At 42.7% G+C, this 21,418-nt stretch overlaps 1 long non-coding RNA gene across 1 annotated transcript; it reads left to right on the top strand.

Annotated features, from left to right (window-relative positions):
• The first annotated feature begins 10,758 nt into the window (after positions 1 to 10,758).
• LOC133500980 (uncharacterized) lies at positions 10,759 to 20,748 on the top strand. The gene is made up of 3 exons (XR_009795063.1): positions 10,759 to 10,866; positions 14,020 to 14,171; positions 16,469 to 20,748. It is a non-coding gene; the product is annotated as an uncharacterized LOC133500980 (long non-coding RNA).
• Positions 20,749 to 21,418: the final 670 nt, after the last annotated feature.

Below are 21,418 nucleotides of genomic sequence, written 5' to 3'. Positions count from 1 at the left end.
ATGCTAGCGAAGAACTTCGAATTCATTTATATGAGACATGTATTGAAAATCAAATATAGGGCATACCTTCGTGCAAACATATGTGTTCCGGTTGATATTAGATGGATTTAGTTGATGATGCGGTCTTCCACAAAGTTTTATCCATCGAAGGCATTTTTCATACTGGGTCTTCGGTTTTGGAAAGGGTACGAATCGAACTCCACCAACTAGCCTTTCAGGATACCTGTCGTCACTATTACAAAGTCCGTGACTACACCTCTTAACCATATTTTTTGTTAAATAACCCAAATATGCGATAAAACGCTAACTAAACCTATACTGGACCATGCAATGTTGTCTGAGAAAATGGCGGGAGCAAAAATGGGCTTTGGATTATGCAGATCTCTGGCCTCTGATTGGTCAGTGACGCAGATTGCGCAATTGACCCCTCCGTACATGGCACTTAACCGCGCCTCCTGAAGTGACGTCACGCCACGTGCGCCTACATCACACAAACAATTAGCAAAAAGGGCGGCGCAGCAAGAAAAGAATAGAGCGAAACTGTCCGATTTACCGGCTGATTTCTCACTTACATTCTTAGCTAACAGCGAAATATCATTGAAAAGCAGACAGCAGGGCTTCCAGTATTTCAGCGAGGGGTATTTCAATGGTATTTACATGCATATCGACGCAGAAACCATTGATATTAGCTCGAGATCTTTCCAGAGTCAGAGGAATACCGAGAAGCCACATAATATAATATATTATAACCCAAAGACGAATTCGTCATTGACAGTTTCCTATTTTCGTGTTACATATCACACTTGTGTGCAGAATCTGTATATGTATCTGTATAGCAGTTTGTGAACCGCCGTATGAAGGAAAAGAAGAAGGCGAGGCTTGATTTACGAGGTGTTTCTCTCGTTTTCTTTGTGTAACGTCACGCGCTCCCCTCAATAATTATTCTTGAATTAGTGCCGAACCTACGTAAGTCCCGACCGAGTACGACAATCACTACTTTAGTGTCCTCAAACATCCTTCCTTCAGTCTTGGTGTCTCGGTGCACGTCGAAGGCTTTTAGGACTGTTAGTCCGGTTTAGCTTAGCTAATTAGTCGCGAACAAAGGGACACGTTTGTGCAGTCAGATCATCGCAAAATATCGCTCAACACAGATCAAGTGTGTCAATCATTCACACTTAGCTATGTTATGCAAGCGAAGAACTGCTAATTCATTTATATGAGACATGTATTGAAAATCAAATATAGGGCATACCTTCGTGCAAACACAGTCCGGTTTACCGTAGCCGCGAACAAAGGGACACGTTTGTGCAGTCAGATCATCGCAAAATATCGCTCAACACAGATCAAGTGTGTCAATCATTCACACTTAGCTATGTTATCCAAGCGAAGAACTGCTAATTCATTTATATGAGACATGTATTGAAAATCAAATATAGGGCTTACCTCGTGCAAACATATCTGTTCCGGTTGATGGATTCAGTTGATCATGCGGTTTTCCACAAAGTTTGATCCATCAAAGACATTTTTCGTACTCGGTCTTCTGTTCCAGTTGATTTTAGATGGATTCAGTTGATGATGCGGTCTTCCACAAAGTTAGATCCATCGAAGACATTTTTTGTACTGGGTCTTCGGTTTTGGATCTCATCCTGCCTTTTTTGCTTTGGCTTCAGACCAGACCTTTCCCACTTGGAAAAGAGAAAATCTCATCCATCATAAAACACATTGCTGGTTAGGGTTAGAGCTGTGTAACTCCTATAACATTTATACTTATGAGTGTATGTCTTTAAGGGGGGCGGGGCGGATGTAAGGTAAACTAGGAAAAGAGAGTATGGCGGAGCAGTGGTCGTTGTTAGAATAAGTTCCGTGTGCTGCCTAAAAGAAACTAGTGGCTTCTTTTCATTTTTTACAGTATGTATGTGAATTGTGCCATTGGATGTAACAACCAGTCATCTCTCACTCATTGAATCACATTGCAAAATGCCACAAACTGAATAGATGTATGTCATACTTTCATTTTGCATTGGATTATTATTTTTTTTTTGCGCGCAATTCAGAATATCTGCAAGACTGCCTGAGCAGTGCAAATTGCACACGTGCGCAGTTCAGAGGGACCATTGGCTGATTTTTTTTTGGGGGGGGGCACGCAGTCCCCCGATCGACACATTGAGTACCCCTGCTCTAAGGACTCCTAAAAGGGTGGCCCCGGTGATCCGCGTCCAGGAAAGGGAAACCAATATCCAATTTTTGTCGTCATTATAGGGGTTTTGGAGTTGTACTTTGCCTGGGGTCTGTTTGCCATGGGTGACCCTACCAGGGGATGAAGCCCCAGACAACTTAGCTCCTAGAATCATCGGGACACACAAACACCTTCACCGCGTTAAGGTGACGGCTCGAGGAGGGGTATCCTTCAATCATTAACTTTTTTTTTTATAATTTTTTTTTTTACATATACATATATCATCCGGCCCATAACAACGTACAATCAAGGCTAAAGCACTCAGTCGTTTCATTAACAGTTCAGAGTATATCCAAGGTGTACATGTATGAAACAAGTCAACTTGTTGAACAGTCTGTACATGTTCAGCATAGTTCTCAGCTTTACACAAAGTCCCAGAGTACACAAGCATGTTGTCCCATTCGACTCATTACAGTGTCCAGGATCCTGAAGTGTCTGTGTATCATGCAGACTCCAGGATCCTGAATTGTCTGTGTATCGTGCATGTATGTCTCATATACTTGTACAGTCCATGAATGTTGTCTGTAGTACTCAGCTCAACGTAAAGTCCAAGAGTACAGAAGTGTGTGGTTTCACTCAGCTCATCATAGAGTCCTTGAGTGGGGAGTGTCTGTATGTGGGGCAATGTGTGTATGTATGCATCAGCCACAGTCCATGAATGTTGTGTGTAGTGTGTGTATGTAAATAGTGTATATATAGGGGAATAGAGGCATTGTTGTCAAGGAGTTTGGGGGTGTTCTGGATTCAGGACCCGGGGATGGCAGACTGGTAGTTGATGGAATGCTGTGCAGCCATCCACGTACTCCCTTTTGGCATCGCTCCATAGGGCATAAAATATTACTTGGAGTTCCAGCTACCCTCGTAGGCCATCTCTCTCTAACAGATCGCTGGTAGTGCTGTGCTGCTTCGTTCTCGTCGCTTGGAAGAGATGACGACATCACTGGCATTCTTTGTTCGTTGACTGGCTCATCTTTAACCTGCATCTCCTCTTGATCTGGTGTCATGCCTCCATTGAGTACATGTTCTATACCCTAAAGCTACTACTGCTGAGGTAGGTCTTGCTGTTGACGTCCAGCATCATTGACATTCTGTTCGTCTAGATTGACAGGTTGCAGCACACAGAACAACTGGTCTTAAGACACACAGTGGTATCCATAGTTGTTATCATCGCTCTCCTCATTCTCTTGGTTTGCTACTGTCGTATCACTACTGGCCTGAGCCTTAGTCTTCCATTTCCGTTTAGTAAGGGTTAACTGGGTTCCCAAGGGTACATTATTGCATGGCAACAGAAGATTACGGTGTAGAACCCTACTTGTTCTCCCTTTACCTTGCTCTGGAAGTATCTCATATTTTGGCATGTCCTCTCCCACTTGGCGGATGTCTTTGTTTCTACAATCTTTCCAGTGGTTTTGGAGTTTCCCAGTTCCCCCTCTGGGGGTGAAATTCCTTACAAGGACTCTATCACCCTCATACAGCACAGAACCTCTACCTCTACGGTTGGGAAAACCCCACTTCATAGCATAGTCATTGAATATCTTGTCTGCAAGACATTTGACAGATGTCGTCGTTGTGGCATATGCCTGATCAAAGCGAGTGTATTGACCAACTATCACCAATATGTACAAACAGCCCCCTGCACACTTATGAAGATGTGTGAAGTCAATGGAGACTACTTCAATTGGCTGTGTTGTGACAATGGGATTGAGGGGAGCTCTTGTTTCTCTGCAGGGATTTTTCTGTTTAATGCAGGCACTGCAGTGAGACATATTGATTTCAACCTCTTGCTGCATGTACGGCCAGAAGAAACGATCACGAATGAGTGATGTTGTGTGTTCCACCCCTAATGGCCCATGTCGTCATGAAGTTGTGTCAGTACTGTTGTATATTATATTTTTCTGGTAGGACAAGTTGGGTCCTGGTGACAGTCTTGTGGTGCAGTACGCCGTCTACATCCAAACTAAGTTTTTCCCAGTCTATGAGTAGACGTTTGCTCTTTGCGTTGAGTGACTTGAGCTGCTTTCCAGCATGTCTTAGATCTGACAGTTTGAGGTTTAATACTGGGCCAATATCTGGATCTTTCTTTTGTGCCTGGCAAATCTCCATTCTTGAAAATGGCGTAGGTAGTTCTTCGTCTGTTCTCGAACATTCAAGAGACATCATGCACCATATTGTTTCGGAGACCTGTTTCTATGGCTTGCACAGTAGCTTGGACTGAAGGGGAAAAGATTTCCTCTGTATAGTCCTCCATCATTTCCTCACAAGGCATTCTTTGATAGACCATCAGCATCACCACTCTCTTTGTCTGGATGATATTTAATGGTCAGATGGAAGTCTGCCAGCTCAGCAATGCACCTAGTCACTATGGCGTTCAGCTTGGTTGTGGATAATGCATAAGTGAGTGGGATGGTTCTTTTCTGCCCTTGTCGACATTCGAGATGCATGGGTTATGATACATAGCTTTCCCTCTTGTTCCTGGTACAATAAAATTGGACGTATCTGAGTGCAGAATGAATGATTTGTTGAAGTCTGAAAATCCAAGGATTGGGGGCTCAACCAGACAGTCAATCAATCTTTCCAAAACCTGCTGGTGGGCATCAGTCCAAGTGATTGGCTTGTTTGAAGGAATTCCCCTGCGCTTCAATTTTTCCCCGTCTGTCCTTGTGTTACTACTTTCCTGTGTCACAGGTTCAGCTTCAAGCAGTGCATACAAGGGTCCAGCAATACAGGAGAAATCTCTTATGTATTGACGGTAATAAATGTGGAGGCCCATTACTGCTCTACACTCACCCACAGTTTTTGGTCTCTTCTCATTCAGGGCCTTCACAACCACTGTATCAGCAGGGTCCATTTTACTGCCATCAACAGAGACAATTCGACCCAGGTAGCGGGCTTCGCATATAAATATCTCGTGCTTCAGCTTGATGCCGTGTTGTTGCAGACATTGGAGCACAGCTTTCACATCTTCCATGTGGTCCGGGAATGACCTACTAAAGACCAGGGTGTCATCTAAATATGGGATGGAAAATTCCTCCCTCAGTCCCTCCAGGCATTCCTCCATGCACCGCTGGAAAGCCGCTGGGGCATTTATCAGGCCAAACAGGATGCAGATCCATTCATAGAGACCCCAGGCTGTAACAAAAGCTGTCACAGGTCTGCTCTCTCTGGCCATGAAGCCCTGATGGTATGCCTTCCCCTGATCTAACAGTGAGAAGCAGGAGTTTCCACCAAGACCATTCAAGACCATCCATCTTGCACATGGGGATAGGTTGCCTGGCGGAGAGAGTTTTCTTGTTTACTTCGTGAAAGTCAATGCACAATTGTAGACTCCCATCTTTTTTTCGTACACAGACGACTTGTGAGGCATATGGTGAATTGGACTTCTGGACCCAGCCCTGTGGAATGAGGTCGTGCAAGTAATCTTTAATTTCTCTGTACAGCATTTTAGGCACAGACAGGTATGTTTTTTGGCACAGTTTCAGTGTCTTTCAAAGAAATGCTAAGTTGTAGCTTTTCAATGCACCCTATATCATCATCTGTTCTTGAAAATGAAGCAGATTCTTCTCTCAACACCTGGTGAACAATCTCTCTCTCAGGCTCACTGAGGTGACTCAAATTGACTGGTAGGTTCCATTGGTCAGTTGTTTTGTTTCCTTCGAGTCGAACGGGTCTCAAGCAAACGGGAGCTGGAGGTCGAGCACCCTTCAATATGGAGGCAAGATACAGAGCTTGAATGTTTTGGGCACTTCCAATGACAGTTATTCTTGCCAACACTATGTCGTGAGATGTGGGATTTTGTACACTTACAATGATAGAGGGCCTGCTGTCTTAATTTACTTTGACAACAGTGTCACAGATTTCGAGTCCCTCTGTCCACTGGGGGTTCACGTCGAGCTCGAAGATCAGCATGGTATCTTCATGTGGGCTCTGCATCTGAACATGGCCCGCTACATTGACAGACATGTGTTTTGGAATTGTGATCCGTTCCTTCTATGTTCTAACATTGTACCCGTTCCCACACTTACTCACTGTACAAAGGCCTGTCCTTGCTTTGGTTCAAGATTGGGAAATGGTGTTCTCACCATTTGTCTTAGGCATTCTCTGTCAGTGGCATTAGATTATTTTAATTCATTGTCTATAATCAGGTCAAAAACATTAGATCCAATGATTGGTCGGCCAAGCTTGTCACCCTTCATTACGAGAGTTTGGACTTTCACTGAAGTGGTGGGAGCTTCCCCTGAAGCTAAACTAATGGTTACCTCCACCCAGCCCACATCCGGTATGTTCTCCCCATTGGCTGCTACCATGTCTAAAGGGCCCCCTGAGTTTTGTGTTTGGCAGGTGCATTTCTTTCCATTCCTCATCAATAATTGTCAATTGAGAGCCAGAGTCCCACAAAGGTTGACCCTCTTGACCTTGAATTAGACAATAAATTAGACACTTTTTACCAACCAGCACCGCTACTAGGGGTTTTCTCTCTCTTTGTAATTCGGTGTTCACAGGCATACATGAGGGGCGAGATCAATTATCACTGTGCACTTTCCAATTATTAGTTTTACAAAATTTAGAGCAGTAAAGAGCCATGTTCACATTTAGCACATTGCTTCAATCTTTGAGTCTGTTTTCGGCAGTGTAGGCAGTGTGGGGACATTATCTGGTTACTGGTCACTCCCTGCCCCGGATGAGTGGCCTCATTTCATTTAACGACTCACCTCAAAACTGTTTGCTGTGCCCTCATGCGACATCTAGTTAGTGTTCACTGCTAACACAGAGGAAACAGTGTGTGCAGAAAGGTCTGTTCCTCATTGTTAGCAGTTAAGCCACTTCTTCATTCATCCACGGTTTGGTGGTGGAAAGCTACATTGTGGGACAAACCTTTGTTGATATTAGATGGCTCCTTCTTGCTGTCCCAGGCAAGGTGAAGGTCAGTATCTCTGGGGAAAGTTCTGTGTGTGTTGGTCTTGGAGTTGTTGCATTGGTAATTGCTGAGGAGTGTACTGAAGTTAAGAGATATGTGGTGGAGCGATGTATTGCGGCTGTAACGGTTGTGGAATGTATGGGAGTTGTGGTTGAAATTGTTGGGAGCTGTACTGACGCTTAGGCTGGCTCTATGTAGTGGTGTACTGAAGCTGTGGCAACTGCTGCTGGTGCTGCTGCATTGATTCTTTTATTTGGGACACCACAGCTTAAGATCTCGCAACAGGGCCATCTCGGATCTCATCTTTTGTAGGTGAGAGACAATTGTAGGGGTACTTTAGCCAAGCTTTGTTGCATGAGTGGCTTGTCAGGAGCATCATTTGACTGAAATGAATGAATACTGGCAGCCCATGGTGGTACCAGTAACTTCTTCGTGTGCTGTCTCTGTCTCATAGGCACATGCTCTGTTTACCTTCTCCAGTCACAATTCATCAGGGGTGTCACTCTGTTCAAGATAAGGCTGTAGGTCACGTTTGATACTGTCATTCTGCAGGCCAGTTAACACAGTATGGAGAAATATATTTTGTACTAGATCTGGGTCATATTTCAAACCTGACTCAGCCTCTTGCGATGCGAACAGGATTTACTGTCTTAGATCAAGGGTTGAAATGAGAAAGTTCTGTGGTGTTTCTCTGGTGCCCTGGACTTTGGAGATCAGCTGCTTGTAAAGCTCCATGGCACTCTTCTGTTGATAATGGGATCAGAGGATTCTTCTGAGGTTGGGGAGCGTTAGATTGACTTTCCCCTCTAAATAGCTATGAAGTTGCATGCCAGGAGTAATTGCTTGTACTACTGCATCAACAATTTCGAGTTCTGGAACCCCTTTACTTAGGCCGTGTTCTATTTCACAGGCTACAGTTGAAAAGGTCAGACGATCTTTCTGCCTGAGCTCTCCGATTTGGCCAGATATTGTAAAGTCTTTGTGCCACACAGCAGGGAGGAAATTCTGGTGTGTGCTCTGTGTTAGTATGCTAGGGCTGGCGGTTTAAATTTCTCTGTTTGCGGGCTCTTTGTCATTCTGAAGTTGCAAAGTCTCAATCCCCTTCCATAATCATTCCTCTTTTTCTGTGTTTGTTTCTGTTTGAGAGCAGCGGCTCTGCGGAGATTAGCAATTTCATCTGTCAGTCTGAGCAAGTCAGCTAATGCATTATCCTAAAGCTCTTCAAGTTCCTCCCACTGTATGTAGTCTGAAATTAATTTGATGAGAGTTGTTTGACTTTTACCAGTCACATATTCTAGATCTTTTCCTGCGATGACTAAAAAGTCACATATTTCAGCCAATGTTTTCCAGAGGTTATTTCAACCTGTAGTTGTTCTGCCTCCAATGAAAATGAAGCCATCTTTGTGCAGTGTGGTAGTGAACGGCGGAATGTGATGCCTTTTCACCTTGAGAACGTGAGAGCAGCTCCCCTGGTATGTAGAATTACCTCAGCTTGCTTTTCCCGTGTTCAATGATAGTCAGGACACCACTGTTGCTGGTTCGCTACGCTGCTGATGATGGTAGAGTTTAGAAGAGACATGTGATAGCCGGTGATTTCTTTAATAGGAAGAAGTACATGAACACTGCACAAATCCCGGACGAGCTCCCAAAACGTAGCGCTCCTCTGCAGAAGGAGCAAAGTCAAGACACAAGAATTCACAACGCGATGTCTTTCTCTTCCGGTCACAAAGTGCACTGACGTGAAGACACCCGTACACCCTCTGTCAAGGACTGAGACAGCAGCAATCGATCATCGAGCACTCAGTCACAACTGTCGAAAATAAATGATCATGTAAAAGAATAAGGTAGTTTGCAATACTTGAGCTTCACAGAAAAGATGAAAAGAAAAAAACAAAACCAAGCAGCTTTTCACCACATTTCACTACAGCTACAGGGGCAGAGAAAAATGGGTAAGTAATGTAACAAAGTTAAAAGCATATTTGTTTATTTTATTTTTATAATCACACAAAATTTGTAAATAGTTCCCTGACATATTAACCCTGAGTGTAACATTGTAATTAAGCCTTGCACCCCCATGTACACTTAGAGGGGATACACCCTCCCGTAATAAGTACCGCGACCATCTTCACCCCTCCCCTTTAGACAATGTACGTTGTGGTAAGATACACTGTGTTTGAGGGGTATTTACGCTCTGTAGTATGTATAGGGGATAGATAATATATTTGCTTCACTTATCTGGGTGGTAGCTTGATGCTACAAATATTACAAAGTGTTTGTTTCGCCTTGTTCACTGCATGTACGTGGTGTAGCAGGATGGTCTGGATAGTCTGCCATTTTCTGGTAAATATGTTGATTCTCATGACAACAACAACTTCCTTCTGTTGTTTCCATGGGTATGCAGCATTTACATGCAGTCCTGTGGCTATTTTAAAAAAGAAATTAAAATCTGTTCACATTCACAAACTTCTACAGCTCAAAGACCCATATCAGTCCACTACGCAGAACCATCCACCCCACTTACATTTTTATTTTAAGCATTTAGTGCCCAAACAAAACCACAAGATACCGGTTTACACCTTTCAGTCTAAAGTTTAGTGGTTTTGCTCATGACTGGTTGGGAAAATTGTGACTAAAATGCAGATGGACAGTTCTGGGTACTGTCTGGTTATGACATCAGTTCAACACATGAAATTATATTTCTGGTGAAGCAAGTTATGACCAGCTATTGCTCTCAAATTAATGACATTTAAATGGATTTTGTTCATTAAAATCCTTATTTGTGACAATATACCAACATAGACTAAACACACGGCGTTTGGATAATTTTTAAACAAGACAAAAAACTTTGTATAATACATTCAGAATATCAAAGCCATTACTATTTATCAGTTTATGGCTAAATAAATGAAACAACAACTTCACAAATGCTTACCAGTCATTGTTTCGAACATGAGGCATGTCATCCTCGTTGGGTCTGAGTGCTTGCTCAGCACCTTCATCGCCAGCTATTTCGTCTGCATTTGAATGTGTGTTCTGTCTAACTGGCTCAAATTGATAACCTTTAATGCCTTTAAAAAGCTCATATTCTTCACCGTCTTTGTGGGACACTTCAGAATCATGTTCATCGCTCAAATTATTGGAAAATTCAGCATCTTTCATACAATGAAGTCAAATGGTGTTGAGCAATAATGTTTATGTCAACTTCTGACGTCATGTCCCTTCTCTGGTTTTTCCGCTGTGTTGTCATGTATTTCTGGCGAATCCAGCAATGTGCGATCAATTTTTGCCGATAATCGAAAAATAAAAGCGTTTCCTTCATAACAGATTTCAGATTCAAATTTAGCACAAAAAAACTACATAATATAAGCAGAAGGTGCATTGAAGATTTTACATACCCTTTAAGAACAGTGGGGATAATCTCTGACTCACTAAACCCTTCTAGTATTCCTTTGTCCATTTGCTTACATAGGCTAGACATTTCAGAACCGATGTCAGAAATCTGATCACCATAAATTTTAAATTCCTTGTGTAGAAAGAAAGCATCTACATCAGTGAACTTTACCACCTGTTCACCAACACTGGAAGACAGGCAGGCGCGGCCAGAAAGGGCACCTCCAGCACTGTTGGTGAAGATTCTGTCTGGTGCATTTGTGTCTCTGTTTGTTGCTGGTTGAACTTGGATGCCCTGGGTGTGTGATGCAGGTGGCTGTCAAGAGTAAGTCTGATGGAAGGCACCTGAATCTTCTTCTTCTTTTCCTTTCGGCTTGTCCCGTTAGGGGTCGCCACAGCGTGTCATCTTTTGCCATCTTAGCCTATCTCCTGCATCTTCCTCTCTAACCCCAACTGCCCTCATGTCTTCCCTCACCACATCCATAAACCTTCTCTTTGGTCTTCCTCTCGCTCTTTTGCCTGGGAGCGCCATCCTCAGCATCCTTCTACCAATATACTCACTCTCTCGCCTCTGAACATGTCCAAACCATCGAAGTCTGCTCTCTCGAATCTTGTCTCCAAAACATCCAGCTTTGGCTGTCCCTCTAATGAGCTCATTTCTAATCCTATCCAACCTGCTCACTCCGAGCGAGAACCTCAACATCTTCATTTCTGCCACCTCCAGTTCAGCTTCCTGTTGTTTCTTCAGTGCCACCGTCTCTAATCCGTACATCATGGCCGGCCTCACCACTGTTTTGTAAACTTTGCCCTTCATCCTAGCAGACACTCTTCTGTCACATAACACACCAGACACCTTTCGCCAGCTGTTCCAACCTGCTTGGACCCGTTTCTTCACTTCCTGACCACACTCTCCATTGCTCTGTATTGTTGACCCCAAGTATTTGAAGTCTTCCACCCTCGCTATCTCTTCTCCCTGTAGCCTCACTCTTCCCCCTCTACTTTTCTCATTCACGCACATATATTCTGTTTTACTTCGGCTAATCTTCATTCCTCTCCTTTCCAGTGCATGTCTCCATCTTTCCAATTGTTCCTCTGCATGCTCCCTGCTTTCACTGCATATGACAATATCATCTGCGAACATCATGGTCCAAGGGGATTCCAGTCTAACCTCATCTGTCAGCCTATCCATTACCACTGCAAACAGGAAGGGGCTCAGAGCTGATCCCTGATGCAGTCCCACCTCCACCTTAAATTCCTCTGTCACACCTAAGGCACACCTCACCATTGTTCTGCTACCATCATACATGTCCTGTACTATTTTAACATACTTCTCTGCCACACCAGACTTACACATGCAGTACCACAGTTCCTCTCTTGGTACTCTGTCATAGGCTTTCTCTAGATCCACAAAGACACAATGTAGCTCCTTCTGACCTTCTCTGTACTTTTCCACGAGCATCCTCAAGGCAAATAATGCATCTGTGGTACTCTTTCTAGGCATGAAACCATACTGTTGCTCGCAGATACTTACTTCTGTCCTGAGTCTAGCCTCCACTACTCTTTCCCATAACTTCATTGTGTGGCTCATCAACTTTATTCCTCTATAGTTCCCACACCTCTGAACATCCCCTTTGTTCTTAAAAATGGGAACTAGAACACTTTTCCTCCATTCTTCAGGCATCTTTTCGCCCGCTAGTATTCTGTTGAATAAGTTGGTCAAAAACTCCACAGCCATCTCTCCAAATTGCTTCCATACCTCTACCGGTATGTAATCAGGACCAACTGCCTTTCCATTTTTCATCCTTTGTAGTGCCTTTCTGACTTCCCCCTTAGTAATCATTTCCACTTCCTGGTCCTTCACTCTTGCCTCTTCAACTCTTCCTTCTCTCTCATTTTCTTCATTCATCAACTTCTCAAAGTATTCTTTCCATCTATTTAGTACACTACCGGCACCAGTCAACACATTTCCATCTCTATCCTTAATCACCCTTACCTGCTGCACATCCTTCCCATCTCTATCCCTCTGTCTGGCCAACCTGTAGAGATCCTTTTCTCCTTCTTTCGTGTCCAACCTGGTGTACATGTCTTCATATGCCTCTTGTTTAGCCTTTGCCACCTCTACCTTTGCCCTACGTCGCATCTCGATGTACTCCTTTTGCCTCTCCTCAGTCCTCTCAGTATCCCACTTCTTCTTCGCTAATCTCTTTCCTTGTATGACTCCCTGTATTTTGGGGTTCCACCACCAAGTCTCCTTCTCCCCTTTCCTACCAGATGACACACCAAGTACTCTCCTGCCTGTCTCTCTGATCACCTTGGCTGTCGTCGTCCAGTCTTCCGGGAGCTTCGGTTGTCCATCGAGAGCCTGTCTCACCTCTTTCCGGAAGGCCGCACAACATTCTTCCTTTCTCAGCTTCCACCACATGGTTCTCTGCTCTACCTTTGTCTTCTTAATCTTCCTACCCACCACCAGAATCATCCTACATACTACCATCCTATGCTGTCGAGCTACACTCTCCCTTACCACTACTTTACAGTCAGTAACCTCCTTCAGATTACATCGTCTGCACAAAATATAATCTACCTGCGTGGTTCTACCTCCGCTCTTGTAGGTCACTATATGTTCCTCCCTCTTCTGGAAATAAGTGTTCACTACAGCCATCTCCATCCTTTTTGCAAAGTCCACCACCATCTGCCCTTCAAAGTTCCTTTCATGGATGCCGTACTTACCCATCACTTCTTCATCGCCCCTGTTTCCTTTACCAATATGTCCATTACAATCTGCACCAATCACAACTCTCTCGCTGTCTGGGATGCTCAGAACTACTTCATCTAGTTCCTTCCAGAATTTCTCTTTCAACTCTAGGTCACATCCTACCTGTGGTGCATAGCCGCTAACCACATTATACATAACACCCTCAATTTCAAATTTTAGTCTCATCACTCGATCTGATACTCTTTTCACCTCCAAGACATTCTTAGCCAGCTCTTCCTTTAAAATAACCCCTACTCCATTTCTCTTCCCATCTACTCCGTGGTAGAATAATTTAAACCCTGCTCCCAAACTTCTAGCCTTACTACCTTTCCACCTGCTCTCTTGGATGCACAGAATATCAACCTTTCTCCTAATCATCATGTCAACCAACTCCTGTGCACCTGAATATAACTCTAAAATGGCTTTTGCCACACTTATCATTTCCATAATGCCTTACTAAGCAGTTTCCACTTACTTGCATGACACGTAGTAAATCATGGAAAAAATGCTTCTGGCCTCCCTCCTTGGGGATGTTGTAATTGTGAATGCAAATAAAAGAAAGGAGTCGGGGAGAACTGCTTTAAAGCGTGGAGGAGAATTGTGGGATGCAGTTCTCTTCCGTTCTCCTTCCATGCAAGCAAACTGGTGATGAGTGCCTCCTCCTTATTTAATGGTTTTAACTAAATGTCATGCTGGTGAAGCTGACATTTAATTTGGTCCTTCAAGCCAGATCCCAAGATACCTGAGTCCCCGAGAGGCTGAGCCAAAGTCCAGGTAAAGACCGTGGCCACAACATTGGAGCATTGGCCTTGGGTCTCCATCTGGGAACTGAAAGTTGACGGGCAGCCAAAGGAGGAGGACAACTCTTGCTCAGAAAGGTAATCACACACACATACGGGTAGAGTGACTTGCACGTCGAGGTGACTGCTGCAGAAAATAAACCCTGACAATACTAGTCTCTTATCAGGTAACCTCGACAGAGAAGTTGTAAAAACTGTGAAAAGAGTGACGGTGTTCTATACGTACTTAAACTCCGTGTGCACGTGTTAAGTGTTAGTGGAGGTTCGCTACCTCAATTGAACAGGCCATTTTAGTGACAACTGCACTGAGGAAGCAGAGGCAAATACAGAAAATAATTGTCACCCTGTTCAGGAAAAGTCAATATAGTCACGATAGATGAACCGCTGACTTCTAAATTTGCGATAATGGGGAACACAAACAGTAAGGCTGAAGACAAAGAGGATCCTTAACGAAAGTTAACATATAAAGATTGGAAGATTGTAGAAAGCCAATGTCCTTCTAAAATAAAATATTTAAATTTGTGGGTAACAAAATATGATTTCGCTGATCAGCTGAAAACACAAAAATAATGCACCTGCAGGATAAAATAAAAATAATATAGAGGATAAAATAAAATTAATATAAGAGGATAAAATAAAATCTATGTGCAAGACAATAATACGTTCTTTATAATTATTGCAGAAAAGAGACAGACAGCAACAGTGAAGAAAATAAGTATTTGAACACCATGGTGTGTTTCAAGTTCTCCCGCTTAGAAATCATGGAGGGGTCTGAAATTTTCGTCTCTAGGTGCATGTCCACTGTGAGAGAGATAATCTTAAAAAGAAAAATCCAGAAATCACAATGTAAGATTTTTTTAAACGATTTATTTGTGTGCTACAACTGCAAATAAGTATTTGAACACCTGAGAAAATCAATGTTAACATTTGGTACAGTAGCCTTTGTTTGCAATTACAGAGGTCAGTTTCCTGTGGTTGTTCACCAGGTTTGCACACACTGCAGGAGGGATTTTGGCCTTCTCCTCCACACAGATCTTGTCGAGATCAGACAGGTTTCTGGGCTGGCGCTGAGAAACACGGAGTTTCAGCTCCCTCCAAAGATTTTCGATTAGATTTAGGTTCTGGAGAGTGGATAGGCCACGCCAGAACTTTGATATGCTTTTTACGGAGCCACTCCTTGGTTTTCCTCTTCTGACTGATAGTATGGAGTGGACAGGTGTCTTTATGCAGCTAACGACCTCACACAGGTGCATTTGATTCAGGATAATACATGGAGTGGAGGTGGACTTTTAAAGGCAAACTAATAGGTCTTTGAGAATCAGAATTCTACCTGATAGACAGGTATTCAAATACTTCTTTGCAGCTCTATCACACAAATAAATCATTAAAAAAAAATCATACATTTTGATTTCTGGATTTTTCTCTTTAGATTGTCTCTCTCACAATAGAACCTCCATGATTTCAAAGTGAGATAAATTTGTATGCTGATTTAAAGACAAAAAAGACCCTAGTCTAGTTCCTGAGGGCTTTGAATTTAAAGCTAATCGAGGATGGTTTGACAAATTCCGTTAAAGAAGTGGGATACACTCAATTGTTCATCACGGGGAGGTTGTAAGTTCGGACCAAGTTGCAAGTTCAAGGTCGAGTTTGCCCGTTTTGTCAAGGCTCGAGGAATACCTTCCCCAACAAGTTTTCAACTGTGATGAAACGGGCCTATTCTGGAAGAAAATGCCACGAAGGACCTAAATCACATAGGAGGAAAAGTCAACGCCAGGCCACAACCCTATGAAGGGCACGTTAACGCTTTCTTTCTTTTTCGCTCGCGGCGACTGCAAGATCAAGCCTCTGCTAGTGTATCATGCTGAGAATCCCCTTGCATTCAAGCAGAAAACCATTATGAGCCATACATTGCCTGTTCTGTGGAGGTCCAACACCATGGCTTGTTTTTCTACTGAGTGGATGCATGAGGTGTTTGCCCCGACAGTGAAAGCCTATTTTGAGGAGAAAAACCTCCCCTTACACTGCCTTCTGCTAATAGAAAATGCACCTGCCCAGCCTCCACGTTTGGAGGACGACTTGACTTAGATGAATTTGAATTAATCAAAGTCCGTTTCGTCCTCCTAAAATGACACCTTTGATTCAATCAGAAAGTCATGGCCAATTTCAAGAAATTGTATGCAAAATTTCTGTTTCTAAGATGCTTCGAGGTGACCTTTTGAGATTCTTGGAAAATCATTTTAACATTTACCACTGCATCACCATTGTCGACAAAGCTTGGAGCCAAGTCATATATAGGACCATGAAGTCTCCATGGAGGAAATTGTGGCCCGAATGTGTTACTGAGCCTGACTTTGAAGGTTTTGCAACTGTTGCAGGGTCTTCAATAGCTGCTGGTGGCGACATGAGGTCTCCAGAGGATCGTCCACTCATCCATGAAATCGTGACAATGGGCCACAATCTCAGTTTAAAGATGGACAGCGATGATGTTGAGGACATGCTGGAGAAGCATCGTGATGAGCTCACTTCCGAAGAACTCCTGCACCTTCAGGAGGAGCAGAAGAACACGTTGGAGGATGAGATGTCATCCGATGACTAAACCCAAGAAGAATGTCCCAAGTGCTGACATCAAAGGCATCTGTGCCAAGTGGAGCGAAATCCATAATTTCGTTGAACTTCATCACCCCAATAAATCTGAATGTAGCAGAGAACTCCAAAATTTTAATGATGTCTTAATGAGCCACTTCAGAAATGTTCTTAAGAATCGGCAGCAACAAAGGACATTAGATTCGATTTTTGTTAAAAGGGGGTGAGTCACCACACCTGAAGACATTTGATTTATACAGTTGTTGAAGCATTTCTCAATTTTTTTGTTTGTTAATTCTAGTTACGAATGTTTTGTTACATTTTGTTCAAAAAAAAAAAGCTTTTCTACCCCTAATTAGTGTTTGATTAAAGTTATTCTTTTGTGAATAAAAAAAGTTTACAAGGCTGGGGGCCGAGTCGCTAAAAATACAGGAATTCACTCCCAGCCTAGTATAGTCCACTACTAAAGCATATATTTTAAGCGAAAAATAAATATTTTTACATTAATTTATAAAAAGTATTTAAACCATAAATTTATTTCTACTATCCAGTTTATTATCAGGAAAAGCTAAAAAAATGTGTTAAAAAGCCCAAATTTTGGAATGCATTATTTCTTTTTTCATTCATTGTCATAGAAAACATTGATTACGGATTTTATGTAGCACACCGTGGATTCATTCACACCATCATCGCGCGCAACAAAAGCATAATTTCTGCCATCTTTGATCATATCCAAAAGTTTTTCATCTTCCTCTTCTTGTTGGGCACTTCAGATGAAGCTTTCATATCAGCACAGCGCTTTGGTGGCATTGTGAACACAACACGTTATCGCGCAGTCAATTACAGAAAATGGTGGAAAGGAATGACAAGGGAAAGGTTTGAATGGAATTTGCTTAGTGAGGCTTCAATGATCCTCACCTAATCACCTCAGAAGATAAATCCATAGATGCTCTTATTGGTCAACGTCACGCCTGGACCAATCACACGCCTTGTACCAATGCATATTCCCGCAATATGCCAATATTTATTTCTTTTGGGCCAGGGTGTTAAAAACGCAAAGCACCAAAGCCGCAAAAAGTGAAGCGTGAAGTAGCAAGGGAATCCTGGATTATATTTTTTTCCCTTTCATTCCAGTGTAATTGAGGAAGATCCCTGTCTGCCGTGACGCTCCATTACATGTAGATGTCACTCTTGACCCTCTCATTCTCCCAACCCGGCGGCCCAAATGAGGCCCCGTGGGTTGCGGAATCTGTCTGGGTTGGCGATTAAATTTGTTTAATGCCACCATGCTAGCCACAGCTGTCTAGTCTTTTCTCTGATGTCCTCATTGGCAATCCACTTCACATTAGAGTCCCAAAACAATTGTGCAATTTCCTTGTCCTTTCATTCCTGTGAGAGTAAGTATCATCTTCATGTCTGAGATGGGAAGGGTATCCACCAGGTCAGGGTGATGAAGGATAGTAATGGAAATGTGTTAACTGGTGCCAGTAGTGCTAAATAGATTAAATAATAGTTGATGAACAAAGAAAATGAGAGTGAAGGAAGAGTTAAAGAGGCAAGTGTGATGGGCCAGGACGTGACAATGATTAGTAAGGGGGAAGTTGGAACGGCACTAAAATGGATAAAAAATGGAAAAGCAGTTGGTCCTGATGACATACCTGTGGAGGTATGGAAGCAATTTGAAGAGGTGGCTGCGGAGTTTTTGACCAACTTATTCAACAGAAGACTCACGGGCGAGAAGATGCCTGAAGAATGGAAGAAAAGTGTGCTTGTTCCCATTTTTAAGAACAAAGGCGATTTGCAGAGCTGTGGGAACGATAGAGGAATAAAGTTAATGAGCCACACAATGAAGTTATGGGAAAGAGTGGTGGAGGCGACAGTCAGGACAGAAGTAAGTACAGAGGTATCTCAGTTTTCGGACAAAAATTTTGAGATTTTTTTGGCTTGGTTTTCGAACAAAAATTGGTATTAGAACACCCAGGCCAGCTGACCCACAATGATTTGTTTTTGTGCTTTCAAGCACACCCCCCAGAAAACAGAAAAGGCCGACTGCGCGCATTAGCGAACGGCACAACCAGTTGACTGACACACTTCTCTACTCGCGGATGTTTCCCAGTACTGTAGTGACTTTTTTTTTCTTCAAATTGAGCAACATTAACCCCTGATCATGGCTCCAAAGAAGGCAAGTGGAACTGCTGGTGTTGAAAAAAGGAAAGTAGTTCGTAAAACTGTTGACAAGCAGCAGTTAGCTGGGGGTAGTGTTGGCAAGGAAGGGATTTGCGCCAAAGCTAGAAACCTGTATACAGATTTAAAAAGAAAAGACCTCAGTTTAGTTTTTTTCTAGTTTTTTTTTAGAATTCTAAGCAAGTCAAGGATGGTTCTATAATTTCTGCAAAAGAAGTGGGATTCACTCCGTTGTTCGCCATAGGCTGCAAATTTAGCATTGCTTTTTTTTCTTTTGTTCCATTACCCCTACCTCTAGTTGCAAGTTCATTTTTTTACATGTTACGTAATTTCTGTGCAAATAAACAATGTCTGTTTTTTCTCCCACTCATTATTGCTCGTTTAAAGTTATTCTGCACTTTTGTTAATAAAAAAAAGAGGTGTATAATGCTGGGGGCCAAGTCACTACAGATACGGCAATGCACTCCCAGCCTAGCATAGTCTACTAGGCTAACGCATACATTTTGAGCAAAAAATAAATATATTTTTAAAATGATTTAATTATATAAATTATTTAAACATGTATTTCTACTATGTAGTTAATTTTCAGGAAAAGCTACAAAAATTGTTTAAACTATTTTTTAAGTTTAGAACGCATTATTTCATTTTCCATTAATTGAAATGGGACAACGTGCTTTGGTTTTCGAACGTTTTGGTTTTCAACCAGAATTCTGGAACGGTGGTGGAGAAATATGTTATAATATTACAGGACATGTATGAGGACAGCAGAATGGTGGTCAGGTGGTCCATAGGTGTGACAGAAGAATTTAAGGTGGCAGTGGGACTGCGTCAGGGATCAGCTCTGAGCCCCTTCCTGTTTACTGTTGTAAGGGATAGGCTGACAGATAGGTTAGACTAGACTCCCTTTGGACCATGATGTTCATAGATGAAATTGTAGTGAAAGCAGGGAGCAGTTGGATGAACAATTAGAAAGATGGAGGCATGTAGTGGAAAGGAGAGGAATGAAGATTAGCCGAAGTAAAACCAAATATATAAGCCTGAATGATAGGGGTGGAGGAGGAAGAGTGAGGCTCCAGGGAGAAGAAATAGCGAGAGTGGATGACTTCAAATACTTGGGGTCAACAATCCAAAGCAATAGTAAGTGTGGTAAGGAAGTAAATAAACTGGTCTAACCAGGTTGGAACAGCTGGCGATAGGTGTCTGTTGTGTTATGTGACAGAAGAGTCTTTGTTAGGATGAAATAAATTTTTTGACTTGGCCGGGAGTGGAAACGGAAGCTTTCTGTGAAGTCTTGACGTGTCAATTGAGTCATACAGCTGTTGCGGCGGTGAAGATGCGGTCAGTGTTAAAAATAAAAGACATTGTTACGTAAATTGTAATGCAATACAAATTATGTAAATTAGTCATTCTTTCTCCGTGGCCCAGTAACAGATGCCTCACGGCATGGTTCCAGTCCGCGGACCAGTAGTTGGGGGCTACTGAATTAAACTATTTCCTTTTATTTCAGTTGTGTGTCAGGCAGTTGTTTTGCTTGTTGCACCCTCTAACTCCATCTGTGGTTGTCCATTGGTGAAGAAGATGCCCGAGTTTTGTGATTCAGAGGGAGGGTGTTTTTGCTTCACAAAACCTTTGGGGGCCAGCTCACGCAGTTGGTTTGTTGACATTGCAGGGGCACCTAAACACGATGCTAGCCATGGCTGTCCAGTCTTTTCTCTGATGTTCTTGTTGGCAATCCACTTCACGTTGGAATGCAACAACAAATGTACCATCTCCGTGTCCTTTCGTTTTCGTGGGAACATGGGCCGAGCGCCGAACTGCGGGGTGTCATCTTCATGTCTCATGTTCGTTACACTCTTTTTGTATTTCTTGTGTCTTCGATTGCTGTTGAAATAATGCAAATTTCATCACACAAATAAATCGTTAAAAAAATCATACATTGTGATTTTGGATTTTTATTTTTAGATTTTCTCTCATAGTGGACATGCACCTACGATGAAAATTTCAGACCCTGCCGTCATTTCTAAGTGGGAGAACGTGCAATATAGCAGGTTGTTCAAATACTTATTTTCTTCAGTGTAAGGTGAAGAGGGAGGTAGAGGAAGTCAAAAGAAAAGAACAAGCAAGTAGGGGAAGAATTAGTAAAAAGAAGGAAGGGAACATCATGTTTCATAGAAAAACAGGTAATTAGATGGCACCAGAAGGGGGAGGCAGGAAGAGAGACCGGGAACAACAACCGCACCCACCCTCATACCGGCTAAATTACCGAGTGCTCCAAACTATCCGGTACTTTACCCAGCTTTACTCCCTACTCCCCCACAATATAAAGGAGTTGATGAGAGACTAACAAGGTCAAAAGGGACAGAAGTTGAGTGGTCCAAAACATGGGGGAAAATGTTCTCCCCTAAAAAAGGCCCCACCTTAATGGGGCTGGAGTACACTAAATTGGGATGACACCTTTTAAAGGCGATTGGCATATTGTTAGGGAAAATTGGGACCCAAAACAAAGTCATGAGATACTTCCTCATGACAGTGGAGATTGGACAAATAATGCTAGGATT

Source organism: Syngnathoides biaculeatus, chromosome 5 (genome assembly GCF_019802595.1).
Source record: "Syngnathoides biaculeatus isolate LvHL_M chromosome 5, ASM1980259v1, whole genome shotgun sequence".
In the NCBI taxonomy this organism is placed as follows: Eukaryota; Metazoa; Chordata; class Actinopteri; order Syngnathiformes; family Syngnathidae; genus Syngnathoides; species Syngnathoides biaculeatus.
The sequence above is the reverse complement of the archived record's forward strand: the minus strand, read 5'-3'. Positions and strand labels throughout refer to the sequence as shown.